The sequence below is a fragment of the Corapipo altera genome, unplaced genomic scaffold, assembly GCF_003945725.1.
Source record: "Corapipo altera isolate COAL_440 unplaced genomic scaffold, ASM394572v1 65, whole genome shotgun sequence".
Classification (NCBI taxonomy): Eukaryota; Metazoa; Chordata; class Aves; order Passeriformes; family Pipridae; genus Corapipo; species Corapipo altera.
In genome coordinates, this window is record NW_020884891.1 from 10,624,499 (window position 1) to 10,643,196 (window position 18,698).

General features: G+C 38.5%; 1 protein-coding gene across 2 annotated transcripts in view; it reads left to right on the forward strand.

Moving 5' to 3' along the window:
* Positions 1–579: 579 nt before the first annotated feature.
* Positions 580–18,698, forward strand: part of NXT2 (nuclear transport factor 2 like export factor 2) — a 66,369-nt gene continuing 48,250 nt past the window's right edge. The window contains exons 1-4 of one of the 2 annotated variants that reach the window (XM_027645209.1): positions 592–899; positions 1,360–1,442; positions 2,697–2,781; positions 2,891–3,062. The gene's annotated coding sequence lies outside the window, so the exon portion shown is untranslated. Of the gene's footprint in view, positions 1,443–2,696; positions 2,782–2,890; positions 3,063–18,698 lie in introns of both variants that reach the window. The other variant, XM_027645211.1, reaches the window with a different exon arrangement.

Consider the following 18,698-nt stretch of genomic DNA (forward strand, 5'->3'; position numbering starts at 1 on the left):
GCGGCCTCATAGCACGCACACACCCCCACGCCTGCGCTGGCGGTGCTGTTGGCGTGCAGTGGGTTGTTTATTTTTTAGATACACTGCTGTGTCACTGCAGAGCTGTCACGGGTTCGGGGTTGCCCGCTGCTAGTCGTAGTTGGGTTGGGCACAGCGAGCAACCCGTCGCTGGTGTGTGATCCTCCACGACTGGGATCCGAGCAGGCCACTGATACAATCCCTGGGTTTTGGATCAAAATACGATGATGACGATGATGAGATGAAAATATGATGAGCGAGGAGCAAAATCCTTCTGTTTCACAGTCAGTGGGCACTTGTGTGCCATAAAAATTTCTGTGCTCCATCTAAATTTAATTGTATTGCTAAAATACAGCACCAGGCATTACCTCATAGAATCATAGAATCAGCTGGGTTGGAAAAGATCTCCAAGATAAAGTCCAACCCTTGATCCACCACCACTGTGCTTACTAGACTATGGCACTGCATGCCACATCCCGTCTCATCTTAAAAACTTCCAGGGACAGTGAATCCACCACCTCCCTGGGCAGCCCATTCCAATATCTGATTACTCTCTCTGTAAAAAATTTCTTCCTAATATCAAACCTAAACCTCCCCTGGCAAAGCTTAAGACCGTGTGTGTGGCTGTCCCACCATTCCAAAGGCAGGAGCCACTTCCAGCCCTTTGTCCACCTCCCCAGCACTTTCTTCCTCTCATAATTAATTCCTGCCCTTGCCAGCTCACTGATGTCCTCACAGAGAACAATGTCCAAGTTCATGACAGCCCCGAACCCACGCTGTGTTCCCGTGCTGTGTGGGGCACTTAATCCACAGGGCAGGGCAGGGTGTTGGCAGCTGATGCTGTCCCTGGTGCCTTCTCACTCTTAATAACCCTGCCAAAGGTACGTTTCATTTGAGTTAGGAGTTTGTGTGTACCAGTCATGTCAAGTGTAAAAATAATCCTTTTCCCGTAACACAACTGCAAAGATCATTTCTCAAGCCAGTAATTTTGACCACACGTCTCTTTACTTTCTTGATTTGCTTTCAAGGTCATTCTTTGGCTACCTCACCTATGATTCATTATGAGATGACAACTCTCAACAATTCCTGACACCAACTTACACCACCCGCTTGTTTTGTTTTTGGATAAATAGCTCTATGTTTTCTTTCATTCTGACTCTCAGGTATGGGAAAGGATATTTTTTGGAGTCTCCAGTAACTCAATTTGGAAGCTGGCATGCCAAGTCTTGTACTTGCTGTATTGATTGTTAATGCCTCATTATTTTTTCATACTTCTCTATCTGTTCACTGCCTGCTCACCATGTGTTTAAACTACACTCTTTTTGTTTTGTGTTTTTACAGCATCTAACACAGTATGTTCCTGTCCGTGATTAGAGCTCCAAAGTGTTGTGGCAATACAATGAATAAGTTGCAACTACAGAGATGTAAGTATTTCCAAAACAAGTTTATAAACTCTAGGAAACTGAGATTAAATTTAGTTTTTAAAGACATGTTGGTACAAAAATACATGACTAAAGTCCCCATTAACATTGATTCTGTCATGCAATGTTGTCATGCATTAGCTCTACAATTATATTCCATTATATTGTTGGTAGCTCCTGGTAGAGTTAAACTGTTTTTTAAAGATGTGTTCCTTTTATTTTTCATTCTTTTCTACCTGGTCTGTCAGTTGTGTGAGGCTGAGACTGCTTCTGCATTTCCATATGTTGTTTAGGTTCCTTCTATACTTTTACATGAAAATTTAAAGTGGTTTTAATGTATAGAGCAAGGTGAACTGTGTTCATTCAATGCTTATTCTGGCTGGTTGCTGAAGGATACATGTGGGAGGAAGAAAGGAAACCATTTGAAAGAAAGGGCTTGGGTTCTCTTTTTTGTTTATGTTTTTTTTTTAGTCATCAACCTCTGGGCTTGCTTGACAGTAACTCTGAATAAGCTGTGTCTGCCGGAAGAGATGTATCACTGTTTGCTGGTCTCTTTTAAAGTCCTTTGCTCTTGCATTGCACTTGCAATGTTTTTGCTGTGGAGTTGAGAAAGCAACACATGCATAATTCAGTCACGCAGAGTTTTGGGGTGGTGGATGTGCATGATCAGACCCATGGGGAGCTGTGAAGACAGAGCTGATAGAAACAGATTTTTCCGGTGGGCACTCCCTGGCTTGAAAGGAGTGCTTAGACTTCCTGAAAACTTAAATTGTTCATGTTTTTCTATATGACTATTAAAAAATAGTTCCCGAAACTGCAAGCTAGTCTGTAATTTTCATACTCCTTCTCAACTTTCGTTACAGGAAGAATAGCTAATTTGTTTGCTTTCCAAATAAATATTGTTTAGAGTCTTTGGTGCAGTTATTGAGTCAAAGTTACTGATTTTCTGAAGTAATGATTTTTTATTTTTGTAACTCATGCATTATTTCCTTCCATTACTGAAATAATTGTCTAGGTATGGAACAGCATCTAATTTTACCATCTTTTTCATCACAAATGATTGTAACTTTCACAAACTTTTGTAGGTTTCTATGTCACCATTTCTCTGGCCACTGGTCTGGCACACAGCCAGAATTCACCATGTGAAGTCAGTGCCCTGCTATTATATATTCTTTATATTCTTCAGTTTTACTTACAGAAACCCACATAGCCCAAGTCTGAAATGCTTCCTTTGACTGTTAGTGCACTGTCTTTCAGCAACTGTAAAGGGAAATCAAGGTCCCCTCTTCATGTCTCTTGATCTTCACCAGACTTGAAGAACCTGTAGTTCTTAGAGCTGGAGGTATGTTTGCTTTGTGTTTCATGTATTTGCTCTTTCTACCCTACCAAGTGTCTGCATGAGGCAGGCACTGTGAGAGGCCAGGAATTTGAAACCATTTCTTTCCTTACAGTGTCCACAAGCAGCTACAATGTCTGTAATATAAAGCAATTAAGCGATTGGTAGTTGCATTGTTGAGCCAAATGGAGGGACAAATATGTCATCTGCTGCTGAAGGACTGAGGGACAAGGATGGGTTCCTTAAGTGTCTGTGAAATTCCACAAAGAGTGATATTATTAACTCAGGTAAGATATAAGAGGGTTTGGATGTGATATCACATGATTTATTACTCATTTCTCCTAGTTACAACACACTATATTATGCCCATCCTCAGTTGCATTTATGGGAGTAACTACCGAATAAATGACAGAAAACAAATCAGTTTTGTTGAGTAGTAAAATACAATCCTAACTCAGTCTTACTTGTGACATGTTCATAAAAGAAAAGGAACTCCATATTACTGGGAGAAATTAACTCTGTAGAAATTCAGAATAAAAATACCTCAGATGTATTTAGCAGCCAAAGGATGTTGAGTGCAAGGTAAGGTTCATAGTTTTTAATTGTATGCATTACATTTTCACTAATCAGGTATTTCTAAATGTTTATGCAAAATAAATTAATGTATTCATACCATATATTTATGGCCCAAACTCTTCTCCTAGAAGTCTCATTTTATCTTTACACCTCCAAAGTAGCCTGCTCTCAATAACTTCTTCGCAGTCCTGCTCTCACAGTGTGGTCATATGTGGTTTTTACAAGAGGCAAAGGTAGCTCACAAAGTCAAATAGAATAGTGGTTTTAAATTAACCAATTATCCCAGGTTATTCTGCAAAAAAGGAAACTTCCCCATCCATTGTATGTCAGTGGAATAAGAAAATGAAATTATTATGACATTTTTTAGCCAAGATCCAGAGGACAGTAATACCCTCTGTTTAAGGCTCAGATCAGGAATTTCAAGCTGTCACTTCAGTTTGCAGCAGGTTTGCCTTACATCCTTGGGCAGATCTCTTCATCTATCTTGTTTTGATCCCTTAGTCATTAAATGGAAATAGTAATTTCTCCCTTTCTCAAAAGGGTGTTTTTAGAGAGAAAATCTGTTAATGACTAAGAACTTCATGCATTTTGGTATCAAGGGTTATATAAAAATCATTGCAAAGCCAGCCTGAGGGCTTCCTTCAGTCCTACAGCTGTGGAGAATCCACTGTGTGCCAAGAGTCCCCTACACGTGCATTTCCAGGCAGAAGCTACACGGAGTCTTATTTCTCATCCAGGCCTTCCTTGCTGTGCCAAAATAAGACACCGGAATCTTCACAGCAATTATGGTGATGTTCACTTATGAAAATGTGTAGATTTGAATTTAAGATTTTCAGGCACAAAGATTAAAGGCAGACTTATTAAAGAGTTCCCAGTTTAATTTAGAGGGAGCTGTGGGTGCTCAGCACCTCTCTGATAATGAGGATCTGGTTGTTTACTTGTTCCATTTTACTCCTTTCCCCATCTATCTAATCCTGTCACATAATTGTCTACAGAAAATACTCAGAGGCTTGGTTTCTTTACTGTTTTGTGTCGTTGGGGATGGTGTCACCACGCAGTGAAAAGAACCACAGAATGCTGTTTTTCAAAGGCATACGCTCACATTTGCACAACGTTTTCTCACTGGATCATGAATGAATAGTAAGATTATTCTGCCTGTTTGTTTTCCTATTAATGGATAGTTGCTGTTTGGGATATATAGCTTTGGGATTACATGAAATATTATGTAACTGTGCTAGTGAAAGAAACATTAATGTTTCTTGTGCGATACACAGGTTTTGGCCGTATGTCCAGGTCATTAAGACAGGGAAACTACTAAAGCAATCAGACTCTTATTCACTGATTTCACAGATTGTCTTTGGAGAATGGCAGAGTGGAACAGAAATTAAAGATACCCACTTATATAACAGGAAATAAAAAGTGGTATAATTAGTATCAGTTTTCAACTATTCATGGTAATGAGCAGACAAGACTGTTTTCATAAAGGAAAAGCATTTTTTCCCAAGCTGTGTGCAATTAAACCTTTCCTATTACCTTCTTTACAGTACATCAAATATACCAAAAGGTGTTATGTATGGATTAGCCAGCATGTCTTTAATTCTTTGACTTTAAAAAATTAATAGTGGAAGTTAAAGTAAGTGCCCTCTAGACAGTTCATAAATGTACTTTCAGCTTTGTGCACAAGTTTGATGAATCAAAACCAAAAGATTCATTCCAGGAGTACAGTCACGACATGTCTACATTAGTGTTTTCATTTGAATTAGAAGTTAACTTTTGAAATAAATTTTCACTTGTCCCTACTCACCTACTTTGGTTTGTAACCTGTAGCAATCTTGGAGAGCACAAACTGAATTCCCTTCAGATGAAATTAGACCAAAAGCTGTGGTACACAAGCGTGATGGTGGGTTATCTGTTCATTGAACTAGCCTAAAACTCCTCTTAGGTAAATTTTGAAATGCATATAGAGTGAACATTCAGTTTTCAGCACCAACTCTTTGCCCTCCAGATTTGCTCCACTTGTTTCATGTTTCTTGCTGGTGCAGGGGTAGCCATAGTGCACTCCAGCTGCTAATAAACAGTCAGTCCATGGGACCAAGTTAAGGTTAGTATAAAGCAAAACCCTGGGAATCTAAGCAGTATGGACTTTGTGTTCTCAGCATTGTATCTTCTTGTGTTTCACATGCTTGAGGAGGAAGATAACTAGTGAGGGAACATTTCAGGCTAGCAGGTAGCCTCAAAGGGAGAAATAAGGAGTAAACAAGATAAATCAAATTTTTGTTGTACCTTTTCTGTGATCCTTTTAAAAATACTTTGCTGTGGACAAGCTGAAACCTTTGCTCTGAAATATTCCTAATCAGAGTAGCATAAACATTCAGTTTGTCGACAGGATTATCTTTAGTGACCCATGAACTGTTATGTGGGTTGAGTATCTCAAGAAACAGGATTGTCAGTGTTGTTTTTCTGAGGTCATCTAAAAATGTAGAAGCTTTGGTTAATATTTTGGGTTACTGCTGGATTTCAAGGATTATGTGTGTGAAACAACTATGCAGAGACCAAAATCAGTGAAGGGAGAAGGAAAAAGAGGAAACATTCAATCAAGAAGCCAGTCCTTCGACAAAGAAGTGGGAGAGAGGAGTGAGAGAATCAGACAGAGAAACTGCCTGATCCCTGACTTCTTCAGAACTTTGAGACATGCGCAAAGATACAACTGCCAGCCATGTGAGCAGGTTGCTGCCTGGCTTCTCCAATGCTGGCACAATGGGATGACAGCCAGCAGCTGGAAGGTAAGGAAGTCCAGCATCTGGGATCCCTTGCTAGAAACAGGGAATTGAGAGAGGAACTGGAAAAGAGGTGGTGATTTGCAATCTCTGGAGGCAGCTCCTCTCAAGTGTGACAGCAAGATATCTGTTCAAGGAAGATCTTGTGAACTGCCCAGGAAAATGGGCCACCACATATGAAGGCATCCAATATGCAAGAGAATTAGCAGTGCTGGAAGTCATCTACAGTGATCTAGACAATTACAAGGTCTTCAGACAACCTGAGGATGTCCTATGCTCACAGGCCGTGTGGAGGAAGGTGATTCAAAATGCCTGTGTTCTTCACCCGTGGCACAATGAGAAAAGGTCTTTAACCATTAGAAATAGTCAAAATATAGTGTTCATCATAATCTAGGCATGCAACTGTATTGGGGTTGTGTGGCAAGGTCTTGGTAGCTGGGGGGCATAGATCTTTGTTAGATCCATTCCTAGTCTAACTTGTGACAACAGATGCATGATACACTCTTATACTTTCCCACTGATTCTCCTTCCTCATCATCTTGATCATCTGGAGGATCAAAGAGGTCACCATCATTTGTCCCATTAGACATGAAAGAATTAAGGGACTCTGTGGTACTTTTCAGACTTTCCTGTGCTGCTGTGAGTCAAGACTGCAGTCAGGACCTGAGGAGTTCACACATCATTTCGAGGAAGGAGTGCTCTGACAGAAGACTCACAGAATCCATCCTTACTGCTTGAGTGAGAAAAATCTGAGTCTGTGTTCAGAGAAAGACTGACATGGCTTGGAGAAGTGAGACCACTGCTGGGTGCTGATTGCCCTCTTCCTGTGCTGTTTGGTGTTGGGAGTCAGGTTTCCAAGCAATGCTGCTACAGGTCCCACTGGCAGAGATAAGAGTCGATGCTCTGACTTGCACAACTGAGCCTGTCCTGGAGGTGTAGCTGCCTGGGAAGGCACTGTGCTGGTCACTGCTCCCCAAGACTGGGCTGATACACTGTGTCAATGGGGTTTATAGTACTTTTAGTAACCTGTAGCAACACAAGGCAGTGGGATTAATTTCCCCTTCCCCCGGCAAAAAAAAAAAAGTCCTTTTTGACAGCCAAACAGGGACATGAGGAATTCAAGATAAGGATAGAGGGAAAAGCAACAGGAAAAAAATGGATGAACAACACTAGAGAAGGAAGAGTGGAATGATTGTGGAGTATTTTGGTAGTTGTAGTTGCAGTGAAGGGGTAAGGGGAGGATTTTCTGTAAATTGCCTGGTTTTGTTGGCATTGTGCTATTATATTGATTTTGGTGCAGGGAATTCTTTTTGTTGATGTTAAGTGAAGTTTGTGATTAATGTATATTGTAATGATAATTCTTAGATTTCCAGAGGCGAGGGGTGGAATGTATTGGGTTTGTGTGGCAAGGTTTGGGTAACTGGGGGCGGGGGTGCTACAGGGATGGCTTCTGTGGGGAGCTACCAGAAGCTTCTCTCATGTCCAGCATAGCCAATGCCAGCCAGGGGAATGCCCCTGGGAAAAATGGCAGGGGAAAAGCCCCTGATTGCGGGTTTTCTCTGGTGGTCGTTCCTGCTCCCATCTTAGGGAGGGCAGAGCTTGGTTCCACCAGTCTCTTTCTGGAGCTCCTTGATGCTCCTTAGCCTTTCTCCCTCCTCTCAGCAGGGCTGGCACCAGTGTGAGAGATCACCCCCTCGGCCACGGCTCGCTCCGCTGCCACCCGCTCCCAGGACAGGCTCTGGCACCTGGGCGGCGGCGTGGCCCTGGGGCAGCTCTGTCCGGAGTTGCCACGTCCGTTCTGGCGAGTGCCGGCCCCGCTGGGAGCGCCCCGGGACTCGCGAGGGGACGGATGGACGGCGTGCTCCAGTGAGCTCCAGGGACTGCCCCGGGCTATGGGAATGCCGTGAGCTCCAGGGACTGTCCTGGGCTGCGGGAGTGCCGTGAGCTCCAGGGAATCAGCGTCTTGCCTTCCCAAACGTGCGGTGGATATATCTTATCAGGCTGTAAGGAATTATCTTAAATGTTTGGCAGGACAACACAGGCATCTTGGACAACACCAAGTGTTTAAAGTCACAGGCAGTGAGGGGTTGCCTTTTCGTTAATATTTATTAGTCTGGTTTAATTATTGCAGAGGGAAGCACTGCCCAGTGCTTTGGTGCCCCTCACAAATTCAGTGCTTGCTGACACACCTCAGAGCTCAGGGTGAGCCGGATCCGTGCTGTGCTTCCAGGATGGGACAAAACGTGGCCGTGCCCGTTCGGAGGAGCTCAGGGAGCAGTGGTGACTCAGAGGCAGCCTCTGAATCATATTTCCCCTGAGCTGTAACATTGCACAAGCGGGGAGTGTGCCATCAGCCCCTGCCAGATGGAGTACGTTCCCTCCCTCATGTCCAGCCAGCTCCCTGTGCCGACACAGAAGGGAGCAGAATGACGATTATGTTTACTTCCGACCCCAATTCCCACAACTTCTCCACTTGCTCATGGAAGGAAATAATGTCTCTTCGAGGTTTGCTCATTAATTTAGGGCCCTTAGTACAGCCTTCAGGAAAGGCGATGTGATGACACAGTAGAATGCAGGAATGCCTTACTACTTCCATACAGAACTCTGTGACTTGTCAGATGCCTGGATTTTTAAGTGTTTCTCCGCTCATGTGTAGGTAGGTGGGACATTGTATTCACTTGTCAGCTCTGAAACTAATGTTTGTTCCTCAGGCACTCACTTTTCATCCTATAGGAAGCAAATCTGTTGCAGTGAGAGAAGATATCAGCAACATGTACATGGCTTGCAGAGGGCCATTCAAGTTTGATTCCAGGCAGACTTAGCAATAATCACCAAGTAGAATATAATTAAACACATCTGAGTTCTTATGAATTTTTTCAAGCAAATGAGTTGCACTCACATGCAAGCCAACAAAAATAAACTTCTCCTCTGTTAAATTTAAGAATAGCATAATCAAATAATCAACCAATCAGCTAATTAATCTCTGCAATGAGTTTTAACAGATTCAGGCAGTAGATTTTGCTGATGAACAGTGATTTACCTGTAAACAAAATTGAGATTAAAGTAGTCATTTGTTAGCATTAGATCTGCTAGCAATGCAAAGGTTCATTGTTCCTGATGTCTAAAGAGGTTAATGATTCTGGTAGCCAATTAGGAATCAAGCATTTAGAATTCCTAATTTGGTAGCAACAGTAATTCTATGTGAAGCCTGGCAGTGAACAGTATTTATTTTCTTTCCTGGTTTATGAAGAAGAAGAATCTGTAGTAGATAGGATAGTGTATGTTGAAATAGGGTTTTTGTTGTTTCAGTGTTAGACATCTAAACTTTTACAGTGAAATTTTCAGAAAATTTTACTTGAACCATTTACTTAAGGAACAAATTATGCTCCTATCAATGCAGGAGGAAATGCATGAGGAAATATCAATTTGCTCAGTTTAGCCTGTAGGACAGCTTGGGTAAGTAGCTGCTCACCGACACAGATATAGGTTGTGCAATCTAATTTTAAGTATGTAGCTTGAAATTCCATTCTGTATGATCCTTACTCCTACGTTTGTTTTTCAAAAAGAGCTTTCACAGACTCACAAGCAGTTTTCACAACAACTAAAACCTTTTACAAAAGAAAGTAATTTATAGTAAAGCCAGGAGAAAAATCATGTTGCAATACCTTGAAATGACAGGAGATTGTTGCTGAGTGTTTGCTCCACCTCCTGATGCTCAGTTGTTCTATTTTTCTTGCTATTTTTTTATGCTTGGCAAACTTTACTTTCCACTACTTTTACAAAAAATCAAGAATAGAGTTATGATAATTATAAAAATTATGATATACCAGTGTTTTTTGGAAGCCAACAATCATTTTGAAAGATACACCCTTAGAGTGAAGAAAGTAAAACTGATAAACCTGATCTCTTCTATGCCAATAGAATGAATGTCTCTGTGGCTTGATGAGAGTGAGAGTAGGGGAGAGAAAAGTGTGTAAATATGTTGTATCAGGGCAGAATCAATCACTTAATGCCTTCCAGGACTTCCCTTACTATTGTGCTTTTCAGTAATAGAACATTCTGTTACTTAGTACTTTTGGCAGTTCTGTGTTATTTCTGTGTATTTGTACAACATTCAGCATAATGACCTTAGTATTTAGCATAGTTAGCATAACCACTTAGCATAGTCACTACAACATAATAAATAAATAATAATAATACAAGGACAGTGCATCTCTAAATTATATTTCATACTAGATTAGAACAGGATTGCCTCTCTTTTTTTCAGAAAGGCATTTGATATGTTTTGTGATAAAGTACCATTTCATTTTTTTGAATAAAAACTTCTCCAGAACTATCCTAAAACTCCTGAAGATAAAATGTACAAGGTGTGCATTTGCATCACTCTCTTTCATATCAATGTATTTCTAATCTCCAGGCAGTTTTTAAAGGAATAGTGTTCAGAAGATTTAAAAATCCTACCTAACATTCTACTGTTGCTTCTAAAATCATATTTAAAGTGTTCATGTTCCAAATCTCAATTATTTTTTAGTCTTGCAAACATGACACTGGATGCTAATCCCTTCAACAGAAAATCGTTGTATGATGTAATCAAACTGTCTTTTTTACAGTCTAACAAACAAATTATGTTCCAAATAAATTCATAGAATTCTTAACTATTTAGATGGGTAGTTGCAGAACAAAATCAAGGGTATACATGTACATTACATAAATTTAAGTTTAAAGAATGAACAAGTGCAAAAGATATATTTACTTATGTTACTATATTTGTTCTTATTTACATACTTAAATGCTTATTGTTAGTTTGATAATAAGTAGGTAACAATTTTTAAATAAGTCAGACTGGAAACAGGTGGTGCAGGAAAAGTTGTATTTGATGTGATTCCTTCATACAGTGATTGCATGTTTGAGGGGAGTTGGCCATAGTACCTTCTCTAGAAAATGAATGAAATAAAAGTAAATAGCCACAATATTTCTCTTGAAAATATTTTAATGACATTATTATTTTAGTTTGAATCAAGACATGAACATTTGCATATTCTTTAATACACTATGACTAGAAGGTGTGCTGCAGCCTTCTGAATGCCCAGTAAAACAGCAGCATGTGTCAAAGCATGTGTCAAATGGGCTGAAGAAAAAAAAAATTAGTAAGGACAGCCTTTATGGAAAGGTAACTAACATACCTGTTAGGAGAGGGGGACAAATACAGGCCTCACACAGGTGGAAATAACTCAAAATGTCCTTAAAGCAACACTAATTGTCCTAACTCACAGGTGGATTGGGTCATCCTCCTTCTCTAAAGTCCTCTTAGTCTTCACGTTAGTTTTACATTCTTGCCTGTGGAGCCATGTGGGAGCATTAATACAGCTGAGTGGTTCAGGGAAATGCTACAGTTTCTTCTGTGATGTTTCTTGTGGTTGTTTCTACAAAAAGCCTCAGGATAGTATTGCTGTCTAGGGAGACAATTTGAGTTAGTGGATTTATTGAGTTTATGGTCTACATGTATAGATTTAGAAAAAAAAATAAAGTAAACTAAACATTTTGATATCTAAATCTTTAACCCCTGACATAGGCAATAAATTAAGAGCAGAGCTCAAACAATTGTTTAGTATACTTAGAGTTTATTAAACTCTGACTGCTAAGCCTGAAGTTTCTCCTCGACTAAAGGGAAAAATTGTAAATCAATACAGTTCTAATTTCTTCAATTCTCAGACTCAGTTCTATATTGGAGAAGGTAGGCCTAGTCAATTATTTGCTTAGAGATACAGAGACTGCTTTTCTTCCAGAACTTTGCACTGGAGTTACCTGCACCATTTAAACATGTACCCAGGTAGTCTATGTGCAACAATTTGTAGCTGACTCAGAGCAGCTCAGTGCAAGAAAACAAAGTGAGTAATCTCTTTGTAGAACTGAGGCTTTGCAACTTTGCTCTGAGTCATCCTGACAGCTCAAAGTGCCTCGACTTAGTGCAGAAATAAACAGATTTAAACAGAGCACTCGGTTTCAAAACAAACATTACTTCAAGTCCTGTCAAAGTGACCTTGTTAACCCTGTTTAACAGCGAAGTGTCACTGATATGCAGGGTAGTTTAAAATCTTTAGAAGACTATCAAAGTGGAATCTGAGAAGTTAAGGGGAAATGAGGAATGAAAGAATGAAAGAAGGAAGGCAAAAATATTTTCTTAGCCATTAAGAATGCCACAGAGAGTGGGAGCAATCATTTGTCTTGTAGAAAGATTAGAACTGAAAGAATAAAACTGGAATTGGTGGCATTAGAATGTGTAGGGCAGAGGTAAGTGAGATCTTTAATAGTTGGCTATTCTTAGTATATTCTATCCACCCTTAGTTAGTCCTTCATGTTCTAAGATCAAATAGATAACTAAACTAAACAGTTATATTAATCCTACATTATTCAGCAATTCTCCTTGTGTTAAAAATTTATGGTTCTCTATCTTTATGCTGCTATCTTATGGGTAAATATTAGTACAAGTTGAGCTGGAATCTCTTCTGAAAGGGATGAGTGGTTGCTTCTGCCACCTCCAGGTTACAGGAGCAGATATTTCTTTCAGTGGTGAAATCTGGAGAAGCAGAGCTGAAGTCAACAATCTGCAAATTAAATATGGAAATAATTAGTTACTCCTGATTTGCTCTTGTGTAAGAGTAGTGTTTGGCCCTGTGTTTTTATTTCAAGATTATAAAATATATTATAACCATTTTGAAATCAGTACTAGAATGTCTGAGTATGTCTATGCAGACAGACTGAAGTTTTGATCCCTGTGGTCCAAGATAGCCACGGTCTGGCTCTGAGAAACATTAGTGAGAAACATTAATTCTGTGCTGTCACTGAGCTAAGAAACCCTCAGTGTCATCCCAGAACTGTCCAGGTGTGTGACCATGGTGTTTCCCCACACTGAGCAGCCCAAGTGTTGGTTATCCTGGGCACTGTTTTTTCCGGAGTTGGTTTAGCTCAGCGTACCACGTGTTCAGATCTGCCAGCATGTCTGGTTAGGAATGGCCAATATCCATACACAGGGCATCTTCACTAAGGAGCAAGAATCTGGAACAGAAAAAAACCTTAATATAGAGCTTATAAATATAAATAATGGATATCTAAATTAATAGATTTAGTCATTAGATAATCAGTGGTAGCATTGAGTATATTATAGGGCTTAAGGTAATAATTTGGTTTCTTACACATCTACTACTGCATCTCTGTAATTAATATATGTATATATAGGTATTGAAAAAGATTTTTATAGAAATGGTGTCTCATTTAGTGTCTCATTTCATACAGGTTGCAATTGCTGCACTAGTGGAAAAAGTACATAAATCTAACAAAATTCCAGAAATGAGCAATGCTGCATATCTTGTTCTTTGAGTCACAAAATTAGCAAGAGGTAACATGTTAATCACTTTAACGTTAAGAAAGGATGTGAGTTCAAATGCTTTTGTTCTTGAGGAAGGATCATGTAATATCTCAGAAATTAAGCAGAGTTGGGCCTCGTCTGTACTTGAAAGGAGGATGTGTAAGAAAAATTCACATTACGAGAAGGGATGTCCGTGGTTGGATGGGTTTGATCGTTATCGCTGAGTCAGTCCTGCAGTCCCGCCTGCTCGGGTGGGAAGGAAACATTCTACTGCTGGAGTTGCATCCCAGATTCATTCAGTGGTCAGGCTTAAATTTGGATCCATGGCCTGTGGCATTACATTTAGCTTCAAGCTTTTTGTCTTGAATTATTTCCATACCAACATGCAAAGTTTGACAATGGGATATGGTATTAAAGTAATATAAATATACTTGAGTTATTGCTTGATACCTTCTCTTTTTTTTTTTCAGCACAAGTCAGTAAGAGAATATGGTCATCAATACAGTTTCCCTGCCTGATTTCTTTGTTGCTCACAGATTTTTTACTTGTTAAAAAAAAAAATTAAAAGAATTAAGTAAATGTTCATTGTATCATATATACAGTACAAATATAAACCCCAGAAATTATACTTCAAATGAGCTGAAAATTAGGAATTGTAGAAAACTGAGATGGGAAGATAAAGATAAAAGGACAAAGTCTATTAATGGCAGGGCTGACAAAAATTTGATGGCATTTGCACAGAATCAGTAAAAAAAATGTTTAAAATCTGTTAGTCCATTAGTTGATAGTAATACAAGGAAGACAGAGCTTTACAAGGACAGTATAGTCTCTGTACTTTTGAAATTACATTCTTTCTGGATTAAAATATCCTCCAAGTCCGACAATTAGGATGTGATGTAAAATTCACCTTTGTTGATACACGTTTTCAGAACTACATTATAGTCCCAAAATTATCATTAATAGATTGAATTTGATTTTTCTTGTTTTTTCAAAGCTTCTTTGAAATCCAGAGGATTTATTTTCTATTTATGGGTCACTCTCTCATTGATGTAGCTATCAACCTAATCTTTCACACAAAAAAAAGACAGAGATTAATTTGGGACATAAATATCTTCACATAACATTTGGATTGCTGAAAAGGAAAAGTAAATGTCTGAAACTTGGGAAAATAGAAAATGCAAGGCGGTTTTCAGTACAAAATCTTTTCCTCTATTCCTGTTTATTTTGCTGCTTTTGATTAAATAAAAAACCTTTTATCTTCATCCAGAAATCTCATGTTCCTACTCAGTTAAGAAACACATCCTCCACCGTTTCAACACATTTCTCTGTCTTGAAAACACTTTTTCAGTCGTTGCCAGGGCAAATACCTCATTATCAGATGCAAGAGACATTCTGCCATCCCGGTGTTTCTGGGTCTGAAAAGCACTGACCTCAGAGGAATTTCATCTTTTAATTATAAAAGACTCACAATGTCTGTGATCCAGCAAAGCCCCCGTCTCTGGAAATTGCACTTCTTTTTAGATTAGGAGCCAAAAGAAACTATAATGAGCAGTTACAAGATCTGCAAAGTAGTTTACCTGTTTGTGGCAATAAGATTTAAATGTCATTAATGAAATTAATGTTATTATTGATCATAAATCTGAAGATTTAAAAAAACAGAGCAGTGTTTCATAATATCTCTTGGGAATAGTATTACAAATATATAGGCAATTAGGGATTGTTTCCTGGCGGCTTCGGTGCTTCCTGGAAAGATCTTGTAATATAATGTTGATAATGGGTTGTTGGATTATATTCACACTTAAATCACTTAAATTATCCTTGCCTCTCGTTTGGAAAAAGAAACAAGATATTTTTAGAGAGGTTTTGATGTGTTTCCAAATTTTTGGAGTGAAATAACTTGCTATATAGTAAAAGAAATGTTACTTTGACTGGGTGGGGTTCATTCGTAGAAAATTTTGTTTCTTCTATTTCATGGGAGAGCTGACAGAGATAAGTCTTCAAATGAATACCAACTAATATTCTGAAAAAACATCATGTCACTGGGATATTTTTAATATAATTATGTGTTGGAGTAATGAATAAGTACAGAAAACAAAGACAACTGCTGAAGGCTGCTCACATTTGCATGGGCAAAGCTAAAGTGCACCTTTAATTGTATTCATTCTCAAACTTCTTGTAAACAACTATTACATTTCTTAGGTAAACATGCTTGGGTTTTTTTACCCAACTGCAAATATAAATTTATATTGCTGCTATTGACACAGTTGTTAAAATACTCTCCTTCTTGTGTCTACAGTCCTCCACTAGAGCTGCTGGAGTGAACTGCTGCGTGGCACAAGCACTGCTATTTTGGGAGTGGGTGCAGCCTAAAATGGGAGGCTAGGGTGGAGTTGTGCTTCTGCATGTTAGTTTTCCTGCTGCAAGCTTTGGAAAAAGAAATCTATCTTACAGTTTTAAGAGCAAAAAGGGAGGCAAAGTTGTGCTTTCATTGCAAAAAAGTTACTTATAGTATGAGTAACTTCATTCCCCTTCCTATGAGACTGATTCTGTTCTTAGCTGCATAATAAATCTGGAGCGGCTTCACAGAAAGTAAGATCACTTAATAGAGACAGGAAAGGTTTTGCAATTCATGTTTGTGTTACATTGAAAGTTTTGTGTCTTGAAATTGGGTGTTTTTCTGTCAGTTTGTCACCTGCCTTATCTCTGAACTTTGGTGCCTTCACACAAATATGACACTATGTGCTTTTTCTAGGATCGTATTTGTGAAATGATTTCTTGATTAATGTTACAGGAAATATTTCTTGTTGTTTGACAAGCTCCAACTGGTTAGGATATCAAAGCATTGAAAGCTGGTGATATCTAAAGCTGCTTTGCTAAAACTCAAATAAAACTCAGATAAAAATTTGCTCAAAACTGAAGAACAGGTGACAAAGACTGTAACTATTTGATTCCAAATACAGCTTGCTCTGTTGAATCTCTCATAAGAACCATATTTTTACAAGCATCTTCTAAAAGTTTTCACACCCATGGATGTTTATATGAAGTCTGAATTTACTTGTCTAAATTCTCATGCAAAAAATGGTGCACTTTATTTCCATAGCTGTTGGTACATTTTTTGACTTGCTATTGAATCTACAGAATGCTGAAATAATTGGTTATGATCTGTCTATACAAACTGGAATGTTTGTGCATATGTAACAATTGATGCATGAAAATCTTAAGATGAAATTTATAAAAGAAAATTGAGATATTAGTCTTAGATATTTAAAATTATAAAAAGAAAAAAATAAGAGTTTTTTGTAAGTGGCCTTCATTTGTCTGTGATTCCGTGGGTTTAGGATTTCATTTGAAGGGGATGAAGGGTGCCACAGCCTGCCTGTGCAAGCGAAAGTAAGAGTGCCAAAGATTTATATATTTCTCTAAATTTTAAAGCACTAACAGAGCCATTCTTCTGGCTTGTCAGAAAGGGCAATAATTTGCCCCTTTGGCAGTGTCTTTAACGAGAGAGACTCCCCTTGTGAGCACTACCTGACCGAAAGGTGCTGACGCTGCTGAGTGAACACAACTGTCCTGGCTTGTTTTTTAAATATTTGCAGGGAGTTCACAGGTGATGAGCTGACAACCAAGAACAAGATTTTAGAAACGTATTGTTTAGGAGAACCCTAAACTTGTGTGTCACATGCAAGCACAAGGTTTAGTAAGAATGGCAGAGGGCACTGAGTTCATGAGTCAATGCATTGGGCTGGAGCGCAGCCAGCTCTGGGCACAGGACATCAGCAGTGAACTCCAGAAGCTGACTGTTTTCTGTGACTTTGTAAAATGTTTCAGAATTTGCAAGAGTGCCTGAAGCTAGACACACAAATTCTTTAAAACTAAAAAAAAAAAAAAAAGGTATCTTTTTATATTAACTAAGACCTGGACATCAACACCAGGGCAGCTCTGGTGCAACAATATATTTACCTACAGATGGGCCTCCCCTGGCTGGGTAACAGCCATAAAGTCATGAGGAACATGCCAGGCAAAGGTCCACAGAACCCAGCCTAGTGTTAGTCATGCATATACTCCCAGACATAAATAATTGTATAAAACATTGGAAAAAAGTTCTTAACTGTGAAAATAGGTTAACAATGTGTAAGAATGCCATTGTAAGCTTTCTGGGACAGTGTTTTTTCGGGCAAAATCTGCAACCGAATGTTTTCTAATCTCCTGTAGACAGTAAATATTAATAGTTAAAAAAGCAGTTAAAATTAAAATGAACTAAACTAAGGTCACTATAAATAACTAAACTTAACAGATAAAGATCCTAGATTTTTAGTTTCCTTTTAGGTTCTATGTAAATATGGACAAATCTAATTTTGAGAGGATCCTGTTAGGGAGAATCCCATCTCATCTACTGTGGATGTCTGGAGAACCCAGCACTGACACTTTGTAAAATGAACTTAATTCACAAAGCTGCTGTGCTCAGCCCAGACAGCCTGATGGGGCCAGTCCTTCCAAAATATTTAAGTGTATTTTATTACCAATTACTTTTCCAACAGTCTGTCAGCTGGATCAAAGCACTATTTACCTAGTAGTGAACTGCATAAGTAATTTATTGTCAGTTGATAGAAAAGATTGGTATTTCAAATGCTATATTTTTCTTGCATACAATCACTGGAATGAAAAATGCTATATACTAATATCTTTAGAGTTGATAAAATAGAAAATATTTGTATCTAGTCTTTTGGAAAAAACTGGATTTTGATTTTGCAGAAGGAGGATACAAATCCCTAATTACAATAACATACTTTGTCCCTCTTCCATCCTGTTAGCAAGTAGTGATCATTTTCATTTTCATACAAGTTAGTAACTTTAAAGATATCATTTATCCCATTACAGGGTCAAACCCTTCACAATTAAAACCTTTAGGCTAAAATCACTTGCAGATTGTTTTAGTTGTATTTTAATAGACTACTTTTTGTAATTAATTGTAAATAGTGGCTTAGGTTAAGAAAATGTTATAATTGTTTCTTGAAATACTTTTTCCTTTTTTCTTTCCTAAAGCTGTATCTTTGCTTGAAATGAAACTGCTAACACTGTATATTTTCAGTTTTGAAAACTGAAACAGTTTATAAATTTATTTACCATGAATTGACATGGAAGAAAAAAAATTATCCTGATAATGTTTATTTTCTTGCCCATCTTTTCTAGAAATGGAAAATAAC